Source organism: Balaenoptera borealis (genome assembly GCF_965194805.1).
Source record: "Balaenoptera borealis genome assembly, chromosome: X".
Lineage (NCBI taxonomy): Eukaryota > Metazoa > Chordata > Mammalia > Artiodactyla > Balaenopteridae > Balaenoptera > Balaenoptera borealis.
The window spans coordinates 32,818,746-32,827,532 of record NC_138881.1 but is presented as its reverse complement, the minus strand read 5'-3'; the positions used below and the strand labels follow the sequence as shown (position 1 = coordinate 32,827,532).

Here is an 8,787-nt window from a genome sequence, read left to right as displayed (position 1 = left end):
TTGTGACAAATATACCATACTAATGGAAGATATTAACAGTAAAGGAACTGGATGTAATATATGTATATGGGAAATCTCTATACTATCATCACAACTTTTCTGTAGATTAAAACTTTCATAAAATAAAAATTTATTAAAGAAATAAAAGACTAAAACAGTAGCTATTATTGCAAGTCCACTTGTTACATTTATAGAAAAATGTTTCTATTTCAACTTTTTGACTCAACATATATCATGGCCATTGACAATTATGCTTACTATACTATTAAAATACCCCACATTAGTGTAATTCAGAATTTTACCCATTTTAAAGTACTTTTGCTTTAAGATCAGACATGGTATAGATGCAAATACTACATGAAATAAAGAAGGAATCTTTAAAATTCCAGATGACATTAATTCTACATACTCAACAAATAATGTTGAGTATTCCCAAGTGTTTAAGTCTGGCTAAAGAAGAGACCTCAACAAATAATGTCTCTCTAAAAAACCCCCAAACATATAGGAAACAGAAGAACAGAAAACATTTTATGTTAATAGTATAGCACACGAGAGTTGACAAAAAGAATCAAATGAAGACATAGAAACTTGATTCTGCCTTACTCTCATATCCCAGTCTCAAAAAAGGAATGCACGTAAACAAAATACATCTAAAGAGCTCTAAAATGATTCCAAGGCAAGATGGACTAGGTGATGAAACTGCTTCACAGCATAATCTCTCAAAGAGCAAATCGAAAACCCCCTCACTGGACCTTGTGCTTGAGACTTTAAGCTTTTGCCTGAGCTTTACAATATGCTACTTGGCATTTAATCACTGTGATCAACAGCGCTTTGTGGGCTGACCTTACAGATCAAGAACTGGAAATGCAGAGGTTAAGTCTATAAAAGACAGAGAGGTAGAGTACAGAAATAGTCAACCTTTTAATTTATTGTTTCTCATTTCTCATAGCCCAGGGAAAGAAAGGTCTACTGATTCTCATGAGCAATACTTAGAACACCAATTATATATCTCAATACTCTTGGCACCTCAAGACAATATTTTCAGACAAATATGCATTAGAGTTTTAATTATAGGCTTAGTCATTTATTTCTTTAATAAACAAAAATGCTAAATCTATACAGAGAGGTCCCTTAAAGTCTGGAAATACAGACAAATACATAAAATGTCATTGAGAACATGTTCAGTCTGTAAAATATTAATAAAATAATGTTATCTGAGTTTCCTGACTTTAGGGCCACTCTGAAGATTGTTACTGTACATGCTTCAAGATGCATTACTAATTGGGGGCAGGGGGAGTTGAAAATCAGTATGTACTTTATTGTCATATTTATGTAACAGTCATAAGCACATTTCCATCCATTCAGAATAAACTCATAATAAGGTTATATGGTGGTGGGGATGAGGGAGGGGATTCTCAAGAGAGAGTTTTGTTATGACAGTATGTTTGGAATTCTTATAGTGAGAAAATAGTCATAGAGCACCACTTCAGTATTTTTAACCCATCAGTAACAAATCACTTGCAAAACACTCCACCCCCGCTCTGAAGCCCCAGTCATTTTGAGTACAAGGATGGAAACAGCGGATGTCAGTGTGAATCCTCCTTCTGGCACAAACTGTGTGATCTTGGACAAATCACCCCCTCCCTGTGCTCCAGGCTCTGCATCCACAGAACGACATTTGTAAGGTTCTTTCCTACTTTGCCATTTCAATTATTTATCAAATGATTAGAAGTCAAGTAAGAACATATATCCACCCAGTGGGCCTATGCTGGCTCTTAAAACTCTTCACTTCAGTATTATAGGAAGTGGTACAATGTTTCCAAAGGATATGGACAAAACTACCTTAAAAAAAAATGTGTCTACATGAGTCTCCACCCTGTAAATCTTTGGAAACAGAAGATTCCCAAGTGTTTAAGTCTGGCTAGAGAAGAGACCTCTGATGGGAAGCGGTGTGTGTGTGTGTGTGTGCACGTGTGTGTGTGCACGTGTGTGTGTGTGTGTGTGTGTTCTCTGACAGTCCAGCAGTTGTTCTGGACACATACATATATTGTGTTGCAGCCTCCCCAACTAAAATCTAGCCTGGGACTCAGACTCAATCTCTATGAGAGTTGCAGTTTGACACATGTGCACAGATTGATTACTTCCATAATTAATAAGAAATCTTAATCAAGGAAGGAATTAATCAAAAGGACTGTAGCCAAGAGAAGGATCCTGAATGAGGGCTGAACGTGGCCACTCACCCCAGAAGAGAGGGGACCTCAGAGAGCCAAGCCGCAACTGTTCACCCTGGGAAGCTCCGGATAGAGGTGGCCGGGTGTTGCAACCTTCTGACTGTCTCCTAGGGAGTTTCATCCAGGCGAAACCCCCTTGGGTTGCCTTGGTCTGAAGGGCGTGGCCTCAGGTAAGCAGTGGGAGGAGTCCTAGTCCCTGTAGGTGTCCAGGTGAGGACCTTGAGTGAGAACAGACAGCTCTGGGCGACCCCAGGTAGGAGTGGCTGGAGGTGACACCCCTAACTTCCTCCTCCGCAAGTGAGAGTGGTGAGGGCATCATCTGAGGACAGCAGTCACAAATCAGGAGAGAGAAGTCCCGGTCCTGCCAAGAGTCCAGGTAAAGGTTCTGAATGGGGACTGAGAGACCACCCACCCAGAAAGAAAGGGCCCCCCACAAAGCCCTGCTTCTGCTGCCAGCTCTGAGAGGCCTGGAATAGCTGTCAGAATGAGGCGCCCCCTCATTTCCTCCGGCGGGTCGGGGGAGAGGGTAGTCTCAGGGAAATGAAGACCTTGCTCCAGGAGAGGGTTCCCATTTAAGCAGAGGGAGGAGTCCTAGGCCTGCAAGGGGTCCAGGTGAGGACTCTGAGTAAGGACTGTGGGTATCACCCGTCTCAGGAAAGAGAAGCAGCCACAGGCTGGCTGTCGGCCTTGGAAAGCCTTGCAGAGGTGGACGGAAGTGGCGCCCCTGAGTTCCTCCTTGGGAATCTCAGGCCTCGGGATTGTAGAGGCCTGGTCTGACGGGGTGTCCATAGGTCAGCTGAGGGAAGACTCCCAGGCTCTGTAGTTGTCCTGGTGAGACTCTTAATTGAGAAATTATGGGACCACTCATCCAAAAACGGGCAGGATCCATTAGAGCCCGGTCCCTGCTATCATCCCTAGGAAACCCCAGAATACCTTTTAGACTGAAATGCCGTTTGACTTTCACTCCGGGTGATACAGCGGGGTAAGGCCTGGCCTGAGGGGGCCTGGCCTCAGGTTAACAGAGGGGAAGTGACCTAGGGCCTTCTAGAGATCAAGGTGAAGGCCCTGAGTGAGGACTGAGGAAACTACCTGCCCCAGAACAGACAGCATCCCACCCGCATCCCACCCACACCCTGCTGCTAGACCCGGGCAGCTCTCACTAAATCTATTACACTCAGGCACCCCCTGACTTCCTACTCAGGGGTCTCAGGAAAGTAACTGCCCTACTCTGGGGGGGGTGGGTGGCCCTAGTTCAGGAAGGGGAAATGTTCCAATCAATGCCAAGAGTCACGGTGAAGACCTTTAGTGAAGGCTGAGCACATAACATACCTTAGAACACAAGGGACCCCACAGACCTCAACTTCGCCCTGTTGTCGGTCTGAGAGGGCTGGCTGTGCCCTGAGGAGTCTTTTCACTTCCTCCTTCAGGTTACTATGGAACAGGTGGTGCAGGACAGAAGACCTGTGAGGCCCTAGAGCACTGCCCTTGGGGAAGACCTGGGGAGGCAGCCTCCATGAGAGCTGCGATGGGGAAGTTTACCAGCTGAGGCCAGTCATATCCACTCTCTCTCCCTTAGACTGTGGGCCCTCTTAGCACACCCTCCTGCTGACGCTCCTGTCAGCTGCCACCCACACGAGACCTCACGCCTGGTGATAAGGAGAGTCCGTGCTTCCCACGTGAGCAACACCTTCAGGCCCACAGTGAGACCCAGGGCCTGGCAGGTGCTCAGGTTCCAGAGGCTGAGAATGACGCTTCCTCTTCCTCCTCCTCTTCTTTGATCCCATGCAGCATGGAGGACGTTTCTATTCCTGGGGCGCCCAGTACTCCCCAGAGTCCTCAGAGCGCCCACTCCTCCTCCACTGTCACCACAGCCACCTCATCAAGCAAATCAGAGGAGGTCTCCAGCAGCCAAGAAGAAATGGAAAATTCAAACACTTCACAATCCCCACCAGACACTGAGAACTTGCGCACAGACCCTCTAGATGAAAAGGTGGAATTGTTAGTCAGTTTCCTGCTGCAAAAGTATCAAATGAGAGAGCCTATCACAAAGGCAGACGTGATGGGTGATGTTATCAAAGAGTACAAGGATAATTTCCTTGAGATCCTCAGGAGAGCCTCTGAGCGCATAGGGCTGGTCTTTGGTATTGACGGGAAGGAAGTGGACCGTACCACCCACAGCTATGCCCTTGTTAAGAAACTGGACCTCACCTATGATGGAAGGCTGAGTGATGAACAGGGCCTGCCCAAGACCGGCCTCCTGATAATTATCCTGGGAGTGATCTTCATGAAGGGGAACCGTGCCACTGAAGAGGAAGTCTGGAAAGTGCTGAATATGATGGACATATATTCTAGGAGGAAGCACTTCATCTTTGGGGAACGCCAGAGCTCATCACCAGTGATGTGGTGAAGGAAAAGTACCTGGAATACCGGCAGGTACCCACCAGTGATCCTCCACGCTATGAATTCCTGTGGGGTCCAAGAGCCCATGCTGAAATGAGCAAGATGAAATTGCTGGAGTTTTTGGCTAAGACCCATGGGACCAACTCCAGGAGCTTCCCATCTCAGTATGAGGAAGCTTTGAGAGATAGGAAGAGAGAGCCCAAGCCAGAATTGAAGCTAGGGCTGGCACAAGTGCCATGGCCAGTGCAAGTTCTGGTTTCTCCCACCCTTAGTGAAGACTGATGCAGATTCTGCACTTTGTTCTTGAAAAAGGATGTCAACGTTTGAAATAGTGGAAGGTTGGAGTGGGATTGGAGGGAAAACAGTATATAACATCTGTGTATTCCTATTTTACATGGCTGACTTGGAAATTTATCTCTTTTTTGGCATTTTTCAAAAGTTTTTTCTTTTAATAGGAGGATTAATTAGCTTAAGAATCTAAGCTTAAGAATGACATTGTTTACACATCTATAACTGTTGCTCAGATTTAAGAGATGTGTTATTCTGTAATACAAATTGGAAACCATTCATCCTTTTTAATCATCTAGAACAAGATAACATGGAACTGAAAGAGGGATTTCCTTGGAAATTTACAAGAATGCAACAGTAAGATAGTTGGAGTCAATAAATAGAGATAAAAAAGTAAAAGATGTTCAATTCTTGGCTTCTCTTGTCCCTGTTAGTCCGTTCTATAAAATTTTAAAAGACATATATTTGTATTTGCTTAGCTCATTCAAGAATGCAGAAGGACGGACTTCCCTGGTGGCGCAGTGGTTAAGAATCCGCCTGCCAATGCAGGGGACACAGGTTCGTGCCCTGGTCTGGGAAGATCCCACATGCCGCGGAGCAACTAAGCCCGTGCACCACAACTACTGAGCCTGCGCTCTAGAGCCTGCGAGCCACAACTGCTGAAGCCTGCACTTTAGAGCCCATGAGCCACAACTACTGAAGCCCACGTGCCACAACTACTGAAGCCCACGCACCTAGAGCCCGTGCTCTGCAACAAGAGAAGCCACTGCAATGAGAAGCCCGCGCACCGCAACGAAGAGTAGCCCCCGCTCGCCGCAACTAGAGAAAGCCCACGCACAGCAACGAAGACCCAACACAGCCAAAAATAAATAAATAAATAAATAAATTTATAAAAAAATAAAAATTAAAAAAAAAAAGAATGCAGAAGGAACATTAACTGGACATCCTCCAAACATTAATTGGGCAGCTGCTCTTTGGAAGGCACCACACTAGTACTGGGGACATTAGGATAAATAAGATCTAATCCTCATCCACAGTATTTTAGCATCTAGGAGCAGCAGTTATATAAAGGTGATGGTGGGTATCCTCTAAGACCCAAAGGACAAGTAAAAATGAGTGAGAAGATGGAAGATCTGTATGACAGCAGTCAGGTGTAAATGTCCTGAGACAAGGCATACTGGGGCCTTGGGGAACTACAAGTCCTTCATTGGGAGGTAATTTTAAGTGAAGCTGAGTGGTGGGGGAGATGAGGCATGGAAGTGGTGAGCAGGGGCCATCCGGTGTATCTCAGAGTTGGAAGTCAATAGCCTGGAATGCAAAACTAGCATTACTTTGGGATCATGGTAAGCCAGAGAAATCTGCACCTGGAGCAGGAATGGAAGTTATCCTGTGCTCTTGTCACAGTGCAATTGAACACAGTGCACAGACTAGTTGTTTTATGTACATTGTCATCAAGGAGTTTCTGAGAAATATGGCAATATTCCTTTATGGTGCCAGCAGATACTGGGCTGGCACAATTTGCTTTGCTTTTTGAGAGCCAGAACCCCCTGAATTCAAAGGACATTTTAATGAGATTATCTTGAGTGTAATTTATCAAACTCTAGGTGAGATCTAGATTTTGGGTGGGGGCAAAATAAATGAAAATAGGGGTGGTTTGGGCAGAAGGGCAGGTGGGTGGGATGGAAGGAGTTCTCCTTTACACAAATATTGGGAGCTTTGAGTTGCATTCCATTGAACAAAACTCCAAAATGCAAATTAAATAATATATGCTCTAAAGGGGAAGAATGAAGATTAACTTAGGTTTTCTTGCTAATCATCATTTTTAACTGATTTGGTGTACCGTGTGCTAGAGCACTTTATATTCTCTGACATGTCCTGGATTAATAAATGCCAGGTAAGAGGGTGGTAGGGTCTGGGGTCAAGATAATAGTAGTAACTGGCGATCATTAAATACCCAATGCAGTCCAGGCAGTGTGTTAGTTGTTTTACATTCAGCACATGGATTCCTGCAAGACAGGGCTTATCAATCCCACTTCACAGATGAAGAAACTAAGGCTCACAGAGCTTGGTAATATGCCCAAGTTCACATGGCAGAGCTGTATGTGGCAGAATTTGGACTAGACCCCTGATCAGAGATTGTCTGCTGCCCACACCATTCCCACTCCTCCCAGCCATAGACCTTTTCTCTCTTAATTCCTCTAGAGGCTGAGCCCTGCTCCCAGTGGAACAGACAGCCCAGAATCACCTGCCCTCCCCCTGATGGAATATTCCAACTCCCTGCAGTCATCTCTTGACTGACCCTCATCATGGGATCCCTCTGATAGCAACAGCCCTTACTACGTAGAGTTCACATTGGACAGTGACTTTTAGACACGTGGTCATCCTCCATCAGCATCTTCATCACACTCAAGGCAGTTTTCAAATAGGCTGCTTAGTAGAGCATGATTTGGCACAGAACCTACTGGTTTCGACGATATAACTCTGAAGTTAGAAAGGGGTTTTTGAATTCACCTTAATATCTGCATTAGGATTTTAATCGAGTGTCTTATTTGAAACTGAACACATGTACCTATAAGTGAGAATACCCATGTGGTCAAAATCAAAGCCTCTTTTACAAATAGTTAATAAGGAAACACCATGGAAATCACTGTATAAGCAAACATCTAGAGAAGCTGAATTCCTAAAAATTCTGGAGTACTTCTAGAAGGTAGAAAATGGTTCCTTGGCAGTCACGCTAGCTTTGATTTAAAAAGAAAGAAAAATAATTCACCATCCTTCCAGTGCCTCTTATCTGTGTACTTCCCCCAGAAGAAAATGCTGGTTTTCAGGGTGTCTAATGGCACCTGTACAGGTGTTCCATCGTTTTCAGTCAGGTGGGGTGTAGCAGGGACTCCCATGTTAAGATATTGACCACGCACCAGAAGGAAGGAGAAAATTCTCAGCCTACTGAGATTATAGAGGCTATTGCAAAGGGTAGTGTAGAGAGGTGCTATTGAGTAAAGAAGGGTGAGCCTTTCCTACAGATATTTTTCAGGCTCCTTTTGGAAATGAAATATCATCCTGTATTGGAAAGCACCTATCACATTTTAGGCTTTTGAAAAAGCTGGTTAATTGCAAGATGAATTTGCACTTCTCAGAAACTTCTCCAAGAAACAAAGAGGGTTGTTACCATACAAATTATATAAAAATTGCTGTGTATTGAGCACATATTAACAGTTTGTGGGAGAGACTGCAAATGTTCATCCATATCTTGGCTTCCTCTACCTCCTAGATTCCTGGAAATACTACATTGCCAAGTGCACTCACAGCTAGAAAAGATCGTGTGATTAGCCCTTGCCACTGAAATAGAAGCGAAAGTAATATTTTTCAGTTCCAGGCTAAGACAGTTGAGAACCAGTTTGACACATGCATGGTTTTTTGTCTATTTGGCAGCAAACATGGAGAGACTATCTTGAGATGATGGAACTATAAAAGATGGAAGCAGCCTGGAACTCCACTTCAACTGAGAGCAGAAAGCCCCTGCCAACCACATCCACTTTATGCGCAGAATGAATAAATGTTTGTTGTTTTAAGCCATTCAAATTTCAGATCAGGAGAAACTTTATCTTATGGATACACAGCTACTCTTTCTGCTGTTAGACATATTTAAATATTTCCATTACAAAGGTAACAGTACAAAAAAGCCTTCTTCCAAAAGATAAAAAAATCTAACAAGACAGATAAATCACAATTCCACTCTTTACAATGTTCCTCGAAAATTCAGCCCTTTTTCAGAGTTAACCACAATGAACAATCTGGTGTGTTAAAGCTGATTCTAGGTTTTTTTCATGTATAAGTATTTAATAAGCATATATTGTGATTTTTTTAA

General features: G+C 44.0%; 1 pseudogene across 1 annotated transcript; it reads left to right on the top strand.

Moving 5' to 3' along the window:
* The first annotated feature begins 3,065 nt into the window (after positions 1–3,065).
* Positions 3,066–5,548, top strand: LOC309621130 (melanoma-associated antigen B16 pseudogene; annotated as a pseudogene). The gene has a single exon. The product of its transcript is annotated as a melanoma-associated antigen B16 pseudogene (transcript).
* Positions 5,549–8,787: the final 3,239 nt, after the last annotated feature.